Source organism: Lepisosteus platostomus, chromosome 6 (assembly GCF_059453375.1).
Source record: "Lepisosteus platostomus isolate fLepPlt1 chromosome 6, fLepPlt1.hap1, whole genome shotgun sequence".
In the NCBI taxonomy this organism is placed as follows: Eukaryota; Metazoa; Chordata; class Actinopteri; order Semionotiformes; family Lepisosteidae; genus Lepisosteus; species Lepisosteus platostomus.
In genome coordinates, this window is record NC_142616.1 from 48,659,438 (window position 1) to 48,681,974 (window position 22,537).

The 22,537-nt window shown below is 38.2% G+C and overlaps 1 protein-coding gene across 2 annotated transcripts in view; it reads left to right on the forward strand.

Moving 5' to 3' along the window:
- camk1b (calcium/calmodulin-dependent protein kinase Ib) overlaps positions 1–22,537 on the forward strand; it is a 93,194-nt gene that overhangs the window by 37,765 nt on the left and 32,892 nt on the right. The window lies entirely within an intron of this gene.

The window sequence follows — 22,537 nt, forward strand, 5'->3', positions numbered from 1 at the left end:
ATGTTAAATTTACGATGTTCACCATAAATGTAAGCATGAAGTTTAAGTTTAGATTAAGTTTTCAACCAGCAAATCAACTACAGATAAACTCCATACAATACATACTGTACAGTTTGCTGGCCAGAGATTCCTTCCTCCGAATCAGAAACTGGCACGTGGGTTGCAGTTTAGATTTTATATGAGGTTTAGTCTACTACTTGTGTAATCAAAGTATTTGGTTTACAAGCTACTGTATACATTTGGTAACTTGAATAAGGTGCTAACTCTGCTGAGTTTCATAAATTGCTTTTGCACATTCAAATAAAGTCTTTCTTTATAAACAAGGAATCTATTGGAGCTAGTCTTATATAACTAGCACTTGCCAACTAGTAAAGCGGTATGATTGCAATAAGTGTATGATGTCCTGTAGTGATAGAATTGTAATGCCACAAATTAAGATGTCTCTCCTTAGATTACTGTGAAATAAGATCAACTGTGTAAGATCAAAGTTTAGCTGAAATCGACATTGGTTAGCTGACGAAAGAGCCTACACATTCGCAAAAAATCAGCAGCTGTGTCTCATCTGCCATTCACACCACCGTTGCAGCTTAAATGCTGGGCAGTTTCATAATCTTGGATCCACACCACAAAGACAGAAGTTATATTTTTTTATTTTAAAATGACAGATTTTAAAATGAGACATCTTTTTGTGTTTTGTTAAATAAGACCTCAATATGTTCACTTAATAGTAGTAACAGTATGTAGGGGTCTGGTTTGTATTGCTCTCTTTATTATGATGAACCAGTCTAATGGATTGTCTTTTCTGGACACCATTCCAGTTAGAGGCTCTCAAACTGCCATGCAATTTCCTAATAAAAGCAAGAAGCAAAAAAATCTCCATCAATATCTGCATCAAGCAGTTTGCATTTTTTATACTTATTAATAACAACTGCTAAAATATCTGTGTTTTTCTTCATCAGGATGTTTTTTTCCTAAAATAAGCATCTCTTCTCTTCAGTATGGACTTACAAAGACCTAATATTCACTGGTAAAGATAAGTACTTTGTGTTGATTTTTAAATAGGTTTTCTTTTTTAATAAACTATTGAAAATGTGGAATGTGTTCTTAGTAGTGAAATTGGTAAAATGCATTATTATTAGAATATCAACCAGTTTTATGAACTACTGTTTTTTATTCATATTTTTTTATAGTTTCTTTTATAAATGTATATAATAATGTGTTATTATTACTAGTACACTAGTAGTGTTAGGATTGAAACTGTACACTTCTTCTCTGACTTTAAAAGGATACAATATTTTTTGGTCTGCTTTTTCTCAGCTTTTCTTGGCTGATGTCCATTTGAAAGCAGCTGGCTCCGGTTTATGGTGCTGCCATTATAACTCATGTTTTTTTTAAGAAAACAAACAGATATTGTTAGGTTTAGCTGCCTGTTTAAGCAGAATTTCAACAGTATGAAAGTGAAAGTTTTCAATTTTTCATTATTGAGGTATTCTGTGAGAAAGTGTAGATTTGTACACAATTTGACCCTGTTGCAATTGTTTGCCATATTTAATTGGGATTGGGAAGGCTTGTCTCAAGATACAAAGATTTTCTTTCCTAAGGGTATATATTTTGACTTGTATTTGTGTGTAGTCACCAGTTAGTTGCTAAATTGTTGTTTCATTTAGCACACATATTATATGTGTGGATGTGTATATACATTACTTTTTTCTTAAATCCTCCATCTTTAAAAATCTGTAATTAAGCAGTTGTACAGTATCAGTCACCAATTCAGGGGTCAGCCTATATGCAAGGCCCTAAAAATATAAATGACTTTTATAATCAGTTTTAAAAACATGTTAATTAAATGTATTTTACCAGTGTGTAAGGAAATTGATAGTATCGCAAAAGAAAATGGTTATTTCCTCCCCCTTTTTCTCTGTCAGAGTAAACTGATTTGAAGAATCCACATTAGTATATATACAGTAGTCCATCTTGGTCACATGATCCCTTCATCCACTCATTCATTGCCAGAAAGCTGCCTGGCAGCTGAGGGCATGGCAGACCTTCAATCTTACTCCTGGGACTGGTTCTGCACATTGTTTGGAACAATTCTTTCGCAATCGCTTGTCCTTTGCTTTTGGCAGAACTCATTGAGATTCATTGTGTTATGATTCAGATGACAAAAAGACAGTCTTAGTTTCTCTTTTCTCATTTTTAAGCTTTAGTGAATTTTGTTTTTGAACAATTAAAAAATTACCCTTATATAACAATTAAGCAAAATAACACCTGTGTGGACATTATCTTCAATGATGTAACTAAAACTGAAAATTAGTTTACTGTCATGAATAATGGGTACAACAACATTCTTTACATCTGAACTCTGACAAGACTATGGTTATGCTGATTGGCTTCAACTATCACTCCACGACTGACAGTTTTAATAACACTGTCTTAGAATCAGTCTAGGTAGTTTATTCAGGTCTGGAGTAGTGGAATGTGAGTCTTGCATATGAGGCTCATGCTCACAATGTTGATTGTGTAACTTTGCTTTTGTTTTTGTAACTCTGATGCAGGGAAGCTGCATGTGTTTTTACCTTCTTTTGTGCTTTTCACACTTGATTATTGCAATGCTGTACATTATCAAAAAGTGTCATTAAAAACTTGCATGATCTTCAGAACTCAGTTGTTCATACTGTATCTTAACTAAAACAAAAATGCATGAGCTGATCTCTCCTGTTTGTCAGGTGGGTAGCTGTGTCAGCATGCGTAGGCTGCAAAGGAAGAAGTAATAGGTTTACTCCTGTATGTTTTCCTTATACCAGCTTCCTGTGGATTTAACATGAACATTTTAAATGCTACTGCTCGGTTACAATGGTTTGAATGGTTGACTTCATCAGTGATCTGTCATCTCCCTGTACACCTTTACACTGTTTCCAGTAATGGGACTGTCTTAATTGGATTTTGCTTTTGTCTGTTTTATTGTAAAGCATCTAAGGAATCTATATATAAAAACAACAATAATAATATCAGATGATGTTAGCAAGATAAGAAAATCAAATTTTGTAATGCAATCAGTGTTGCACTATGAAGCACTGAGTCTTTCCTAACACTTTACCTTACTCAGAAATACCTACATGAGATACCAGTTGATTCCTGTTAGTTGTCTAAATTGTTTTATGTCCAAGATAAGATCAGAAATCTGATGTTAAACGTGGAGGTGTGACATACCTGCTATTATGGCTGGGCGATATGGCCAAAAACATTATCACGATAAAAAGTTTCATATCAGTCGATATAGATAATTATCGCGATAAATGTCAAATCATTATTTCTTTCAAGTTTAAAGGCAGATTTTTTCTCCAGAGTGAAAGTTGAAAAAAACAGACAGTTAATTGGTAAATTAAACAACTTTTTTATTTTAAGAACACAACAAACACTTGCCAAACAGCAGAAACATTAAACAAATCTGTTGGCTGCCCGGTCTGCAACATGCACGTGCACTCACGCAGTATTTTGTGCGCATGCGCATATCACGCGCAAAGCATAAACATATATTGAACATTTGTTAAAATTATATCGAGGAAAATTATATTGCGATAATTATCGTTATTGAATTAGCGCCCAGCTCTACCTGCTATCTGCAAAAGTGTTCATTAATTCTTTAATAAATTAATGATGAAGTGGAGACTAGATTTCACCTCGGGGTTTGTTTGTTTTTTAGTTTGGCATAAGACTTTGATATATTTGTACTTGGAATGAGACGGATGAGGAAGGTAGTGAATAGGATGTTGAACTGTTTAATTTGTTAGGAAATTCATTTGCATGTCTTTTAACGCTAGGGAAGACTATTTGGAATAACCACAGCCCATGAGCTTAGCATGTTTACATTCATTTGCATCCAGGTGTTTGTACAGTAGGAGGAACTGGATGCTTTTTGTATTGTAACTTTTAGAACTCACATCTGGTTTAAAGTAAATAATGGTGTGAGTTTGCTTGGACGGTTATGATGATTATTTAGGTTATAGGTTATTATAGGTTATTTTTGATCCAGGAATATAACAAAACATGCACATTTTGTGACCTCTACTACCTGAGAGAAATCGGAGAGAGAAAGAGCTTCCATCCCAGGAAGGGTTAGCCTGTTGCATTTCTACAATTTTTGACATTTGCCTTTCAATGTGTCCAGGGACTATGACTTTTTTTTTGCTGAATTTAATTTCTGATTATCAGCATTTGCTTAGCCAGATTCTCATACTTCACCTGCATTTATCATTGGGAACACAGTCCCTATGGTTTGAGGTGATGGCCTGTGCCAAAGAAGATGGATAACACTTATTCCCCTTCCTGTTACTTAAAATAAACTTGCATATAAACAGACTTAAATTATAATATGAGAAGTTGTATTTCACTTCTCAAAACAGACAAATAGACAACATTTCTTCAGAAAATCTTCCTATCCACTGAGGTTTCCATTAGAAAATGATTAAACTCTGAGATGGAATCATGCTCTGCAATTTTTGAACTATGCCATGCCAAACGTTTTTCATATTAAACACTTACATGTTTTTTTGGTTAGATGGCATATCCAACTTTTAGGTGTTCAAAGCATTTGGAGTGACCTACAGTGGAGTACTGCGCTCTAAATGCCAGTATTGTGAAAGAATGCACAACAGCCCTTCAAAACCCACAGCCTCTCTGCCAGAATCGGAAAGCCATTAGGTACCCCTGCATTCTCTCCAGCTCCGTGTTTAAATATTTTATGGAGTGGGAGGTCGGCAGCAGCTGTCTTGCTCAGCACTGTAAATATGGAGAGGTTTTTAACCTGATCAATAATTCAGCTGCCCCTTTCATCTCAAATGAATTCATATTGATTTAGCTGTTGAAGAGCTACATGCCTGTAATTTCCGTCCCTTTGAGCACTCATGGGAGAGGCCAGGAATGGCACCCTGTAATATTGTTATTGGATTAATTGCAACAGGGCCTGAGGACGGAAGAGATTACTTTCCCCAAGATAGATTTTCTAATAGCAAATACTAAAGTATTTTTCAGGTCTTTGCTGAATTTCTTTTGTATTTCTGTGTTCTGCAGAAAATGACAGGAAATTCTTTGGTCTCAATGACTTGCCTTGGAAGTTCTTTTAATGTTGATATTCGTATTTTGGAAGAAAGTGTATGGTTTTGTTTAAAAATGTTGCCTGCTGTGTTACTGAGATGACATGCAATACTGGACCTACATAGTTACTTTAGTTTCTTCAAATAAGTTTTGAAAGTGTGATATTGTTATCTTCTGTCATGTCATCATTTTTAAACTTTGTTTCAAAATAGGTGGTGAGGTTTGGACTTCAGTGTGACTATGAATACTAGAAATTAGGAAAATTGAGATGAGTCACCATATTTAAAACAAATACTTCAGTCTGTATGCAAAATATTGTTGATTATTGATCAGCTACATTTCAGGTACTGTTTTACAGCAGGAAATGCAGCTTTTTTGTTACAATAAAATTCAGTATTCTTTGTTGTATTCTATTTATATTTGCATTGGAGATCCTAGCACACATTTCTTAGTAAAATTATTTAGTGCCTGGCAATTCATCTCAGTTTTGTATAATTTCCCTGGATGTAAGCAATCCCATGACATTGTGACTTGAGCTGAGTTTCTTGGCTGATAATACATTCCTCTCCAAGGAAAGAAATGTATTCCTAACCTTATATTGTTATTAGTGAAACAGCAGTAGAAAAATCTCATTCATTTCCTCAGTTTTTCTTTTGCATGTGCTGCTTCTCACTGCATTGCAAAAGGGTTTTATTTTTAAGACATGACTCCCATCTTTGAAAAGAAGCATTTGAATGTGGAATTTTTAAAAACTAAATCTGCAACACTTTTTATATGTTGGAAGATTTACAGAATGCCAGCAGGTCTTTTCAAATAAATGATAGGCCATTAGTGTTTTCCGTTTTAAGAATCATAAATATTTTATAGGCCTTTTTAAAAAGAAGTGTATTCAGCACTTCATTCTCTTCCTTTATACCCTCCAGCTTTGAATAGACAGTTGGGTCTTTAACCAGGCTTTACCACAGCGATTCCTCACATTGGCTTGGGAGCCGACTGTCCTTGTGTACTTCTTCTTACATTGGAAACGCAGAATGCAGATAGCAAGGGTTCATCATTAAGAGGAAAGATGCAGGCACACTGATCCTGGAAGTGCTTGTTACTTCCGACCCCCTCCTCTGCCACCTCTGGAGGAGCCTCAGTGCCACAGAGCACTTGCAGAATGATGAACTGGTTTTAGGCTGGTGACCCCACTCTCTCTGGAAGCTTTGGAAGCCCCTAATTATTATTTTTTCCAGATTTATTATGTTAATTTAAACAAAACAACTGACTCAAATATGAACTTTTGAGTAAATTCTCAGAAATGCTTAACAGACTAAACCAAGGTATTGCGTTTCTGAAAGCACTGTGTTGAATGATGAAATAGAGAGCACCTCGGTTGTATTTGCAGGTGCCTGAAGTGTGTTAATTTCCTTGGAAAAAATGACTCTTGCAGCTTTCCCTTTGTTGTGTATATACTTTCTTGCAGTTATTTTGAGGCTTGTTAGTGGATAAAACTGTTTACAGTGACAGAAAGGCAGGCTCTTCTTTGTTTTGGTAACGGGGTCAGCCAGGGGACTTGAGGTTTGCCTACTTGCGGAGTCACATCACAAGGGATCTGAGAATAGCTGCGCTCTACAGTGCCTGTGGCCCCCTGAGTGTTGTGGAAGTCAGGGCTCTCGCAGATTTCAAGGAGTCTGGGGTGCAAAGATCCCCTAGTTCCCATGTTCCTATTCTCTTTTCTTTTGTCAGCTGATTCTCAGGAGAGAATCAAGGAGCCATTCTTGCGAATGGCTATCGTGTCAGCAGAAGTGCTGCTTCACATCAATTTACATGTTGTTGTTTCTACATGCAGCTTTAATGGAGTGTTAGATAAAACATAGTGTTTTCTGCACCACTGTGAAATTCTGTCTGGTTTTACAGCTAAAGAGAGACACGTTGACAGAAAAGAAGCACTTGATGTTTAGATCTCAGAATTCTCTTTTTTTCCCTTCTGTGGATAGTAATAACATTTGAGGAAAACAAATGCTGATGCAAACTGAAAAGCGATTGTTTGTTCTGATGCCCTTGTAAGAGGTTTCTTACTAAATTCCGAATCTAGTCAGGTCTTTTATATTCACACTTGGGCACCAGTAAGTATTTGTGTTGAGACCATAGGAAGAAATCCTAAATAGCCAAGTGTTTATGTTATTATAATTATTATATAATTTTCTTGCATTACAGTATATTTATTTTAACTCTGATACACTGAAAGGACCTGACAGGACCTGACCTAACAGGTTCTTTTAAAGAGTAGACAAACGGTTTTATAATTTTTATATCACCTGATTATAGGTGACTAAATGCTTTCTACAAAAGAAGATGCTCAGCTTTTCCTGGAGAGGATTTAGATTCAGCAGCTACTGGATTCCCTGAGGTCTGTCTCATGCCAGATCTTAGTGGACTGAAACATGAAAAGCCAGTCACTGTTTTTATCTTTCTTTTTTAAAGAATCCATTCCAATATATGGCCACCTTTTTGTGGTGAGCAATTGCATATTGCTTCAACCTGTAATTGAATACTGTAATAGAAAAAGAAGATACACTACAAGATGTAAATTGAGTTACAAGATTAAGAAACTAATGACCGTGAATTACGTTCACACTATTTGGTCTTGATTGACACAGAAACTGTGTGTCTGGCTTGTCCACTGAAAACAAGTTGGTCTACTCAAGATGACATATTAGGTGGAACTGAGTGGTTGTGTGGAGAACAAAAACGCAGCCCTCACCAGGAAATTGCAAAACCTGATGTTTTCCATCAAAACACGTCAATCTGTCGCCTTGAAATTTAGTTTGTAACTTAATATGTTTGTGAAAAAAAAACTATTTTTTACTTAACATTTTATCATGATCCCCATAAGAAAACAAATTTGACTGGTTTTGATGTGTTTTAAAATACAGAGAAACTGTTCTTAACAATGTTTTAACATGGTTTATATAAATTTTGTCTCTCTGGTTTTGCATCATAGTCTGTGATTTTGAGATGGGCTTGGTAAACTACAGAGATAAAGATGGGTTTGTTTATTTGGCCTCTCTCCTGTGACTGTTTTACATCACACTTTAATTTGTGTTTCATTAGGTTGCCTACTGGTCAGTGTGGAGAGGGTTTGGGAGGATAGATGGTTAATCTGCAAGCAGTGGTACAGAATGTATCTCTGAAAGTGTGTGTTGTGGTAAGTGGCCTGGGAATTGGTAATTAGCATGGTAGAAGTTTATTTCCTGCCAGGAAGCAGAGATTGTTTGTTCCAGGAAGATGGCCATCAGGCATGTGTGGGACTGTAATCACTGGAGCTTTAAGACTTTTGCTTCTTGTATTTTCTGTTCAACAGAGATAGGGAATGGAAGTCATAATTTAATCAAATAGCAAAAATGAAGATTTTTAAACAGATGGTAATACTAACAATATATTCAAGAAATACCCCTAATTGTGGTGGGTTAGACCATATCTGGTAATGATTGTACCTACTGTACAATAGATCATGACATCAGTTCCACCAGATCTACTAACTGTCCATGGTGATATGGAGCCACTCAGTGGTATAACATTTGCCATTGATCCTTTTGGGTTAGTACATCTTATTACAGCCTGAACTGCACTTTCCTGCTGCTGTTTTTTATCTATGAACTATTGCCTGTGCACCCATGAGGCTGACTGATTTGGCTCATGGGCCAGGTCTGTTCCCTTCAGCAGTGTGCCAGTGCTTGTGTCTCATTTGAGATCGTCTCACATCAGATCAGTTTTTTGTCCCCTGTCAGCTCCAGACTCATAGGTAAAGAACCAAATTTGCTACTACTTAACTGTGCTCAGGAATCATTGGAAACTCCAGGTGTTAGGCTGTTCCTAGGTTGTATGGAGTAACCCCACTTTTTAATATTTATGTAGAGTAGCATATTCAAAGATACAAGAATGTGTCTTTATTTTCAGCTGTAAGACGGTTCCTTGAGATGCTCTCACTGAAGTGCCATATGTTTTCACAAGATACACTCCTGTTCAACAATGGTTAAACCTGTGGACACCAAGAAGAGGAAAACAAAAATTCCTAGTGGGTGAAAATAAGTCTGTGGGTGTGAAAGACCCAATGCCCTCCCCCCCATAGACAGTGAGCTTGTGTTATGTTAAATTCTTATACGTCATGGAAGGTCTGTGCAATATATGGTTTTGGTATTCTGCTGTCCTGGGTCTGTTATTTATGGATATCTTGCAAGCCCCCTCTGCAATGTTGCCGATCCCTGATCTAAGAAAATAGTAGCTGAGAAAATAATTTTGGAACCTTGAATTAAAGGCTGAGACCATATGAGCATATCTTCTGTATTGAGTTCTACTCAGGCTTTATTATCCTCTGGGGGAAATTTTGTTTTAGGGCACAGTCCAACACAACAGTACAACAAAAGACAAATGTTACTATAAGAGGATTTTGCTGAGTCTGTTACTGTTATACCTGAGGACAAGGGAGTCTTCCAGATGGGAGTAGTGTTTACAATGGAGGGGGTGAGACTCACAGTCCAAAAGACCTCTCTACAACTCTGTTTGTAGAGGATATTCAAGTTGGTTTGTCCCAGTAAATTTGCTGCATAATTAATGGTAGTGATGTTGCCATACCAAGTGTTACACTATGTTAAGATACTCATAAGTTAGTTGCAGAAAAGTGTTAAAATAGTTCTGTCTACCTTAAAATATTTGAGTGCCATAAGAAAAAAAAGCCTCCTTTGGCCTTTTTTATAGGTTTTTATAGGTTTTTATAGGTTTTATAGGTTTTATAGGTTTTTTATAGGTTTTATAGGTTTTATAGGTCAAAGAAACCATATCCAGGAGGAACTAGTTGGTTGAACAGGAGTCCATCGTTTTGTTTGTGCCATGTTTCGGTTAAGCACAGAAGGTCCAGTTGTTTTTCTTTGATAATGTCACATAAAAGAAGAGCCTTGCTGTTAACGGAGCGGGTGTTGAGTAGCGCTGATCTGGCCAGTCTCGGGGATGCGGGGGCAAGTGGAGTGCGGTCCAGGTGCGGTAGTGAGAGGAGATTTTTTAGATCGGCGCCGGTACGTGATGGACTTACAGACGTGCGGCGAAAGGCAGACTCCGGTTCCGGTCGAGAGGGAACGCTGGCGCATTTGGCTGCCGCTCCTCTCACCAGTTTTTCACTTCTATCTACTTATTTATGTTTTTTTTTTTTCCCTTTTTCTCCTCGATTACACTGATTTCTAATTTATCTATTTTCATCCGCTTCACGTTACAAATTCACAAATGCGACTTCCACTGCATTGTGAACTTACTCAACTGAAGACCTTCACCTCTTGCTACCGCCTTCTCTGGATTTCCTTCCCGTCTCGTTTCATCAATCATGTCTCTGAGGTACACTGCACTGCAACTTCTTCAACTAAAACAAAGCTACTTCCTGGTCAAAGACACATTCGATTACTGCCGTTTTACTGGGATTTTACGACCGACTCGCTACATCCATCGCAGCACAGGACGCCGTTCTCTACGTTCGTCTGCCTGCGGAGTCTCTATCCCTGCCTTTCGCCGCACGTCTGTAAGTCCATCACGTACCGGCGCCGATCTAAAAAATCTCCTCTCACTACCGCACCTGGACCGCACTCCGCTTGCCCCCGCATCCCCGAGACTGGCCAGATCAGCGCTACTCAACACCCGCTCCGTTAACAGCAAGGCTCTTCTTTTATGTGACATTATCAAAGAAAAACAACTGGACCTTCTGTGCTTAACCGAAACATGGCACAAACAAAACGATGGACTCCTGTTCAACCAACTAGTTCCTCCTGGATATGGTTTATTTGACCTTCCGCGTCTTTCAGGCAGAGGCGGGGGCATCATTGTTATTTACAACCTTTTTTACAGTCTAAGTCCTATAGCTATACCTCCTCCCTCTTCTTTTGAGTGTCTTGTTTTAAATGTTTCTATCCCCCAATCTACTATTATTGCCACAGTTTACAGACCACCCAAACCCAGTGGAGTCTTCTTAGGTGAGTTTGCTGATTTTCTCTCATTCTTATCCCTTACATTTAAAAGGATCCTTATTCTAGGGGACTTTAATATACACATTGATTCAACTTCCTCCAGTCTGGCTAAAGACTTCCTTTCTCTTTTGGGATGCTTTGACCTTGCTCAGTTTGTTTGTACCCCTACACATAACAAAGGACACACCTTAGATCTAATTATTGCAAATGACTCCTTTGTCTCCCACTGCTCCCCCCTTGATCTAGGCCTCTCTGACCACTTAGCCATTCTCTTCAATCTGGAATTACCTGTTTCTAACACTTCCCCCTCACGCTCTGTAAATTTCCGCAACTGGCGATCAATTGATCACCCAAGGTTTGCAAATTCTGTTCTGTCCTCCTTATCCTGTTTCTCTTCCTCTGACCCTCTAGAGGACAAAATACAGTTACTTGACAATGCTCTTTTATCTACCCTCGACACCTTTGCTCCTTTAAAAACTCGAACCATCTCCTTCTCTCGCCCTGCCCCCTGGTACAATGACCATCTGCGTTTCATGAAGGCAGCCTCTCGCAAACTTGAGCGTAGGTGGCGTCTTTCCGGCCTAAATGTACATTATCAGGCCTGGAGAGATTACTTATCTGATTATAAGGTTACTATAGAGTCTGCTAGATCCACCTACTTCTCTCACATCATTGAAAATCACCAAAACAATCCCAGACATCTTTTCTCCACCATCAACAGACTGCTCAAGCCAAACTGCCCCACCACATTACCTGCCTCATCACAACTTTGCAACACATTCTTAGATTTCTTTAGTTCTAAGATTGACAATATCCGGCATCACATTCTCTCCACTACGGATATAATTTCCACACCTCCTCCCTCCTCATCCAACTTCTCTGGTTCCCGTCTCTCCAGCTTCTCTCTTCTTGACTCAGCATCCCTAAACAAACTAGTTACGCGCATGAAACCCACCACATCTATTTTAGATCCCATTCCCACCACTTTATTCCAGTCCTGTTTCTCTTCTCTCTGTCCCATTGTCCTCAATATAATACATGAATCCTTGAGCACCGGCACTGTACCAATGGTCCTCAAAACTGCTGCTATTACCCCAGTGCCAAAGAAGCCTAACATGGCTCTCGACAATCTTAACAACTTTCGCCCCATCTCCAACTTACCCTTTCTCTCTAAAATTCTAGAACGTGCTGTCACACTTCAGTTACATAACCACCTCATGACAAACAACCTTTTCGAACCCCTCCAATCTGGCTTCCGTCAACTTCACAGCACAGAAACCGCCCTAGTCAAAGTCACCAACGATCTCCTAATAGCTTCTGATTCTGGTTCTCTTTCCATACTCATCCTTCTTGATCTCAGTGCTGCCTTTGACACTGTTGACCATAACATCTTGCTTTCTCGTCTCGAGACTGTGTTTGGAGTCTCTGACACTGCCCTCAAATGGTTTAAGTCTTACCTCACTGATCGCTGTCACTTTGTCTCTCTCAATGGGTACAGGTCTGAAATTGGTCTTGTCAAGTCTGGTGTCCCTCAGGGCTCAATACTGGGCCCCTTGCTCTTCAGCATTTACATGTTCCCACTTGGTCAGCTTTTAAGATCACATGGCCTCAGCTTTCATTTTTACGCTGACGATACTCAAATATACATCCATACCAAACCCGACACTGATGTGGCTGTCTCTATTCTATCTAATTGCATCTCTGACATAAAAATTTGGATGACTCAAAACTTCCTTCATCTTAACTGTGACAAGACTGAAGTCATGCTTATTGGAACCCCCCATCAACTTCGTAAAGCCAGTCCTGTAACCCTGTCTGTAGATGGCTCTGTACTTGAGCTCCAATCAAAATTGAAAAACCTTGGGGTTATATTCGATTCTGGCTTAACATTCGACCCACATGTACAGCATACTGTCAAAACATCTTTTTTTTCACCTTAGAAATATCGCAAGACTACGCCCTATGCTATCATTAACTGTGGCTGAAAAGCTGATCAACATATTTGTATTCTCTCGAATTGACTACTGCAATGCTCTGCTCCCTGGGGTATCTAAATCTACTCTGAACAAGCTGCAGTATGTCCAAAATTCAGCAGCCAGAATCCTGACCAGATCTAGTGCAAGTGTTCACATTACTCCTATCCTGGAGTCCTTGCACTGGCTTCCGGTCAAATTCCGCGTAGACTTTAAAATCCTCATGCTCACCTACAAGGCTTTACATGGCTTGGCACCTCAATACCTGTCTGAACTTTTATCGCCCTACTCCCCACCTCGCAACCTCCGCTCTTCAAATTCTGCCCTCCTTACTGTCCCCCAAGCCCGTCTACATTGTATGGGCGACAGGGCCTTCTCCTGCTATGCCCCCAAGCTCTGGAACTCATTGCCCAAGGATATTAGAGAGTCACCTTCTCTAAACTCCTTCAAATCCAGACTCAAAACCCTCCTTTTCAGAAAAGCCTTTACTTAACTGGTTCCATTCTTCACCCCTCTGCTCTTCTTAATACCATCTTTCACGGTCTCCTCTATTGTTATTGTTGTATTGTTGTAATTATAATTGTGTCCTGTCTTGTGAAATTTTCTTATTTATTGTTATTGTCATCCTGTAAAGCGCTTTGAGAAGCCACCTTTAAAGGCGCTATATAAAATAAAGTTTATTATTATTATTATTATTATTATTATTATTATTATTATAGATTATGTCACAACATTTGTCACATCTCAAATGGGACAATGTGTATGAACAGTCCCAAGTACATAATTACCACTACAGTCTGACCATTAATTATAAATATTAGGTTGAAGGGGTGTTTACATTTTTCCTTAAATCATTGATAAGTTTTTAAAACATTTAACATCAAAGAGAACTCATCACACCATTTAGTAAAATCATCAAGAATGGACCCGTGATTTTTTGGGGGGTCCTGTAATAAGCAGAGCAGGGCTGTGTCCTCATCAGACTTAATGAGGTGTCTGAGTGTTTGTACTTCTCTGCATTACTATACAAAATGTGCAATAAGGAGCACAAGACACAGTCCTGTGATGATCTAGTAGAGGTGTAGTGTATATCACACAACCATTACCACACTAAAAATCCCAGGATGTCCCTCGAAAACAGAAGGGGTTTCACCCTGGTGTCCCGGCCAGATTTCCCCCTGGCCTTTTATAATTCCTTATGGCCTCCTTATAATCCCCATCTATGAGTTGGCTTGCTCTGTGCTTCTCCCCACTGATAGCTGATGTGTGGTGAGCGATGTGGTGCATTTTGGCTGCCGTGGCATCATCCAGGTGGGGTGCTACATTATGGTGGTGGAGGGGAGTCCCCATTGCCTATAAAGCGCTTTGAGTGTCCAGAAAAGCACTATATGTGTGTTAAGAATTAACTATTATTATTAAAACAAACTGGGAGGGAAAGTATAGACTCCTTAAGACTTAAGAGGCATGCAAGCTTTTACAACAAGCAAAAGCCTCATTACAAGACAATAGCCTGTTACAATAGTCTAATCTAGACGTAATGAATGCAAGTATCTGATTCACTGTGTCCTGTGAAAGAAATGTATTTTAGAAATATTTCTAAGATGGAGAAGAGCTAGTCTAGACATGTTTTTCTTTAAAATAGATATGGTATTCAGTAACATCTAGTAATATTTGTGGATGAATATTTCATTTTGATTTCAAGATCTGTTTTTTCTTTCCATTGGTTTTCATACTGGCCTTTTGCTGTTACTGCAGTATAATATCCTTCTGTATATGTGCCTGATTAATTCTGCACTGCAGTCTGCCTCCACAGAGTCACCAGTCCTATAATAGCTGATTCTCTTCCTTGTGCATTTACTCTTTTGTATCAAAGTCCTGTAGACACTGAAATTGACTAAAGGGGTGGTGTCCTTGAGGCTTAATTGGGTGACCTGGAATACATTGTTTACACTATGGCTAAAAATAAGCACAGGATCCTAGATTATTTCTTGCATTCCGTTCCAGTGTCTTTTAGTATAACTGTAACATTCTAAATGGAATGATAAAAGAAGAGTATTACACTAGCAATAATTTTGTCTTGACCTATTTTCCATTACCTGTAATATAACTCAGACGTTCATTACATAATTACATAATGTGACAGTCCCCTTCAGGCTACATGTCAGAGCAGCAATGTACCTGGAAGACATATGTTTATAGTTATATCATTCAAAATATATTTAAACTCACTGTAGGTACTCTGATTAGACTACAGAAAATTATATTTTATAATTATAAATTATATAATTATAAAATAAAATCGGCTTTGTGAAAAACTGCGGAACAACAGATGCCATACACGCAGCCCGCCTACTGATGGAAAGGCACCACGAGAAGAGGAAAACTATCCACATGGCATTTCTCAACCTGGAAAAGGCATTCGACAGGGTACCGCACAATCTCATCTGGCTGGCGCTGCGACAGCACCATGTCCCCGAAGCCTATGTCAGCTGGACAAAGCTCCTGTACCAAAAGGCCACTAGCTCAGTATGTTGCGCAGCTGGAACCTCAGACACCTTCCCGATCAATGTTGGTGTCCACCAAGGCTCAGCCTCGTCTCCTCTGCTATTCATACTTTGCATTGATACAGTGACCAAAGATATCCAAACGAGGCATCCATGGACGATATTGTATGCTGATGATGTTATGATAGCAAGTGAAACACGACAAGGCCTTGAACAACAAGTACAGGAGTGGAAGACGCGCCTTGAATGATTTGGGATGAAATTGAACATTAAGGAGACGGAGTACCTGGAATGTGGTGATCAAACTGATGGCACAATTGCAGCTGGTGGGGTCCAACTGAACAAAGTGACAATGTTCAAGTACCTAGGCTCTTGTGTCAACTCCGACTGCACTACCCTCCAAGATGCCAAGACGCGAGTCAGCGCCGCTTGGATGAAATGGCGGCAGGTCACTGGAGTACTATGTGACAAGAAGATCCCTTTACGCCTAAAATCCAAAGTCTATTGCTCAGTGGTCAGACCAGTGGCCCTATACGGAACTGAATGTTGGCCAACGACAAAAAAACATGAACAGGCACTCCATACGATGGAAATGAAGATGCTGCGTTGGACCCTCGGCTTGACAAGACTAGACCATGTCATGAATGAAGGGGTGCGAAAAACACTCAGAGTCGCCCCAATCACTGAGAAAATGAGGGAATCACGCCTCCGATGGTATGGACACGTGCTCCGCAGCAATGACACATCAATGGCAATGACCGCCCTCGAATTGAATGTGGAAGGGCGCCGGCCCCGTGGACGACCGTTTACGCGCTGGCTGGATCGGCTGAAAGACGACATGTGCCTCGCAAAAGTCACCTGCCGAGATGCCGCAGACCGTACGAAGTGGAAAAATGCAAAGAAGAAAAAAATTATATTGTATGATCGGATAAAACGTACTATTTCTATTTTGCACTGATTCTAGGGAGAAAAATGTTTATCAATTGCAGAGATTTAGGCCATCTCCTTTTTCCTAAACTTTTTTGAACTTTTTGTTGTAGTAATGAGAGGAAAGATTTTTGAAATAAAGAAAAAAGTTTGAGCTCGTTGGACTAAGAAATCCCTTTGTGTCCAGACAGGAGTGGTCAAAATAAATAGTTTCCTTGGTTAATCATTACTAACCTGTTGACCTAATGTAATTCCAGCAAGCTAAAAAGTTTTGTAAAAAGTATTGAATATATTTTATTATTAGAAACAAATGAAATATTTAGTTCAGTGATTGTTTTTCATTGTGTTTTCACTGTGATTTGTTTTCAGGATTAATGTATACACAGTGCAACATTCCTTTCTAAAGTAAATGATATACTGAACATGGGGCTGGGCAATATGGCCAAAAACATTATCACGATAAAAATTTTCATATCGGTCGATATCGATAATTATCACGATAAATGTCAAATCATTATTTCTTTCAAGTTTAAAGGCAGATTTTTTCTCCTGAGTGAAAGTTGAAGAAACCAGACAGTTAATTGGTAAATTAAACAACTCTTAATTTTAAGAACACAACAAACACTTGCCAAACTGCAGAAACATTAAACAAATCTGTTAGCTGGCCGGTCTGCATCACTCATGCGCACTCGAGCATTATTTTGTGCGCATGCGCATATCATGCGCAAAGCATAAACGTATATATCGAACATTTATCGAACTTTTGTTAAAATTATATAGAGGAAAATTATATCGCAATAATTATCGTTATCGAATTATAGCCCAGCTCTAACTGAACATGGAACTGCCTGGAGAGAAATTAATTTTTAAAGCACCAGTCACACTTGCCATTCCTCTGTCTGCAGCATTTGTTTTATCTTTCTGTTGTCATAATTTCTATCTCAAATATGAAGAGTTTTCTACGAGTGCTATTGTTACTTTAATTTGTTATGATCTAGTTAGACAACAAAGATATAGGTTTTGCTGTATTGTTTTTTGCATTGGATTATTAAATTTATTTTGTCTATTTAAAACCATCGTATAAAGTGCCAGAGAAAATTGAAAACAACTGGACTCTACTGTAACTTATTAAGGAAGGTTGGAAAAGTATACTGCATTTTTTTTTCCTGGCAAAAGCTCTCTTGCAGTGGATGGATTTTTCCCTAAATCCATTCTTGCGGTTGGGAGGCTACAGATACAGCATCTGTAGAAGTGATGAAAATTTGAAATCAGAACCCATTTGTAATGGGTATGCACTGTTTAGGGGGCTGTGACCACTTAGCCCACTTGTAGCTTACCAAGACCAAATGATCAAGGGTTGTGAGTGGGAGTAAATAGTAAAAATAAAGAAGATAAAGAAGTTTTGTATTTTAGCTAGTGTGTATATGGCTGATTGAGGAACGAGTAAACAGCCTGTGAATGCTCCTTCTGCAGCTGAAATATGCATGTCTTATTAAATGTCATGTGTTTCATAGAGTAAAAAAAAGCGAATGTCCGAAACTATTAAACTTAAAATAGAACCTCTTACTGTGGTTCTGTAAAAACCTATTAGTCCACAAATTTAAATATTCAATACATTTTTAGCATTTCACTGTGAAACACCCCAGTTGTAACACTTTTGTACTGTATGTCATTAATCTTCTCCTTTATCTCCACAATCTGTGGACTGTGCCTGGAGAAATATTTGGAGGAAATATTCAGCAGCCCTCTCTCTCCTGACTTTGAAATGTAGATGTATTAATCATGATCTTGAGTCTACATGAATTACAGCACTGCTTTGTTAAGTAATTTCTTATGGCTCCCCCGGTCAGTTGGTTACTTCTGCTATAGTGAGGTTTGTTTTTGCTTTAATTATTCTGTTTATCCAATCATCATTTAATTATTATAGTTTTTGAAGTGATAGAAACCCATCTGTCATTTATAATTTCAATTGAAATAAATGGATTTTTAATATCTGTATATCTTACATTTTCATATGTGTAATACTGAGTACCGATTCACTGTTCCGGTCAAGAATAATGTCATGTGGATAGCCAAACAGTATTAATGATTTATTCAAAAGTATTATACTTTGAGACTTATCGTGAATAGCTGATCAGTTTTACACATTTTTGTAAATTTTTGTTCATCTCAGCCAAGGTGTAATGCTGACTTTACAAAATGAATACATTTAAATTTAAGGGCAGTTTAAGAACTCCTGTCCTGTCTGTGTGTCCTGGTGAGTGTGAAGTCATATCAACACCCTGAGTAACAAAATATTTAAGCAGCATGGAATGAATGCACAAAAACTACAATGGGAGACAACAAAAAATAGAATACCTTTAAAAGTCAATTAGTAAGTTGAAACATAATGTTTTATAATATAAAAGTATGTGCATAATATATGCCATATGTGCATGGTCTCTTGAAATCATTTTCATGTATTGTAAAATGATTTGTGACAAACTGTTTTAAAACTGCACAGGATATCTTGTGACAAACTGATAGGTGCCAGCATTTCCTGATATAATTATCTTTTTAGTTGTTTCAGTTTGGAACATTCTAATACAGCTGAGAGGTTTGACTCTAATAGCAAAGGAACATCTTTACTATAGTGATTAGTGACACAACAAAAATTCTCAAGACTGTTGTTTAATGAATTACTTGTGGTGATTTCTTAAACTGTATGTTTGACACAGAAAATAAGAATTGCCTTCCATTGTTTGATTAATTTAGGGTTATAAGCTTCTTCAAAAGCTGATTCATTTTGAAATAGCTGATGATCATTTTGTTGACTGCAATTTGTGGTTGGCCTGTCTTCATGTTGGGCTTCAGAATGTACTCCAGTAATATACTGAGCCATCCGAGGTTAATCTCAGAAATCTACTTTAAAAAAAGACCTCTACATGCTAAGCATATTAGGTGTCTTATTCAGCACTGTGGGTTTATAAAGGAAAAAAGCTTTTTGTAAGTGGACCTGTGATGAAAAGTTGGAATAGGCTGTGTCAAGAGGTTTAAGGAAGAATGTACCTTTTGTCCATGTGAATCACTGTGAATAATGTGAATGTTTAAGTGACTATAGAAAGCTTATTTTCATTGTGTGAATAACAAAACATAATAAAGTTAACCACATAGTTTAAAGTTAAAAGGTTATGGGTTTTTGCACATTCACACATTTGCATTTCTATCTATATATTTGAGGACTTCCTATGGCCTCTCATTCTGTTTTTAATAACTACTCCAATGTCCACTAAAGTGAAAATAGACCTAAAATGAATATTTTGGCAATTTGAGATTTACAAGAAGATGCTGTTTGAAACAAAATTTGTGTAAAATGCTATTTATGTGGTTTGACCCCACTGCGTCTGTTATTGCCGGCGTCACACTACATGACTCGTCATGACTGCAGTTGCTGAATCTTGCTGCCTTTTCTGTCCTAGAGGACGTCAAATTATACAACTAGGAATCGCAGGGGGTGACTTATTACACGATTCCCCCACTTTTTTTATCACGGTTCCAAATCTTGGATTGCGCCGTGAAAGTACTGCGAGATCGCCTCATTTTGGCAGCCAGTTAACGTGGAGCACACCGGAATAAGAAGAGGAGCACTGCACGAAAGTAAACAAACAACATGGAGAACAAGCACGTAGTTGCCTCCATTGCTGTAGCCTGTGCTCTCCTTTTTGGATGAGAAAAAAAAGAAGAGGATACGCTGAAAAAATTGGAATAGACAACATTTGTTTGGTCGTGGACAATATGGTTTGACTGTTTGTTCTTCACTTTGTGGGCATTGTATGCGTTGTACTTCCGGTTGAGCACTCATTGGCTGTTGACTTTCGCAGACATAAGAGCCCACACCTATGACTTGCAGCTCGCTGTGAGAAAATCAAACCAGTTTGATCGTAGCAAGTGGCAGAGAGTCGTAGGGGCTGTTAAAAGCGCTGTGACTGAGTTGCTGGGGATGTCGCACTACACAGCTGACAGTAATGGGCGCACGCTGTGACTCTCTACAACTCGCTGTGATTTTCTTACGATTATGTAGATGAAGGCTACAGATAAAAATCCTAGGAAAGGTTGTGTGGTGTGATGCCGGCATAAGGAGTTACTAGCTTTGTGGAAATATTTTCTCTCTTACACACACAACAAAACAATCTGTAGGTGAACCAAGACTTAAACAAAATGCCCAGCTTATGCTGTTGTACTCTGAAAAAATGGCTGAATTAGATTCTAAGATCAATAAGATACTAGCATCCAAATGTGCAAGATGGGCCAAATAGCTTGCTTTTATTTTTAATCCTTTCTAATCTTCTGAGGTTTGGCAAATAAGTGCTTGGGTCTCTGTTTTGGTTTCTTTTGATATTCGTCCTAGGAAAATTACAGGAGGGAAAGGCTTAAAAATGGATAGATACGAATTGTGTATAAAATAATTTACATTGATTAATTTGTGTTTTTGTTAGGAAATGAATTGTATTTTCAACAGCTGTAACTTACCTTGAGAGAAATGCTTCTGAAAAGTTTTAACACAGATCCAGAAATAGCTTAATGAGTGCTTAAGTGTCTTGTCACAGTAAGTACTGAACCCCAGAAATGAGAGCAGGAGACATTGTCTGTTCAGTTGAATATTAACAATATGCAAGGATAACATTTTAAGAGATAATGAATTAGTAATAAAAGACTGATGTCATTGTGATACTCCTATTCCCTGTTGGCTTTTTGCAGAGAAAAAAACATAAAACATTAACTTGTGTTTCTCCTACTTGTTTTATTTTTCTGTTGCTAATAAGATAAATATTATTATTGAAATGTGTAGTAGTATCCGTCTGTCATGCTGCAATTTTTTGTGTTTTAATTAATTTTCAGAACTTATGTTTTTGGATTTTACTATCCCCATATTTAAATAAAAATGTTTAGTGTCAAATGTTATATTCTCTTTGCTTTGTACCCAAAATTCAACCTGCTTTATGTCCAAGTAGCAAGATTTTTAAAACGGAGATTTGTCAGTGCCCAAAGCACTACGGGAGCTGGAGCCTATCTCAGTAAGCAAGGGTTGTAATGCGGGATACACCCTGGACAGAACACCAGTCCATCGCAGGACAGCTCACAAACGCATACACACTCACACCTAGGGACGATTTTCCCAGAAGCCAGCTAACTTACTGTACTATGTCTTTGGGCTGTGGAAGGAAACTTGAGCACCTGGAAGAAGACCCAACACAAGGAGAATGTACAAGCTCTGCACAGACAGCACCTGAAGCTCCAGATTTGTACCCTGGACCCTTAACTCTGTGAGATAGCCAACTACCATGGCACTCCCTATAGGAGAGACACAATTGTTATGTTCTGAATTTTTATGTTTTGAAAAATTTAAACTAAAAATGTTCATAAACAGTGAAGTCTGAAACAGTAATCTCAAAAACCTTAAAAACTGAAGGTCATTTATTTGTGCTTAATGAAGGATCTGTTGGATTGGTCTCAAAGGAATGATATGTTCTATTATGTCTGGAGTTTAGATCTCAAAACAATCCACAGGTGTTCACATTTTAATGCAGTTTACTGAACTTTGGAGTATTACTTAAAATAAACACTGCAGGATTTCCCATATAACCTGTTTTTTTATACATACATGCTCTGAGATAATCAAAATGACTCCATTCAGAACTGAAGCATAGTTCTGCATCTTCTGCTCTGAACACTGGAATGCTGCCAGCTGTACTCAAAGCACTGGGTTTAAATGAATCATTCAGCTTAGCTGAGGCACATTGTGCTGCAAAGCTATAGATCAGTGTGTTGTGCTCAACCATAAATATGTGGAAGCTTTTGGTTTTTCTTTTTCAAACTAGTGTTAGTAGCCATCAGTGTTTTGGATTACCTTCAAACTTCCCACAGGGACTCTTTCACATGTGCTGTCTAGACTCTTGTATTCCAAAATGTCTTTTGAATAATTATTACAGTGACCTCCACTCAGTGCACTTTTATTGCCAGGTATCATCAGCCATCATAATTGAAACATTTTCCATTGAGGAGGTTGTTA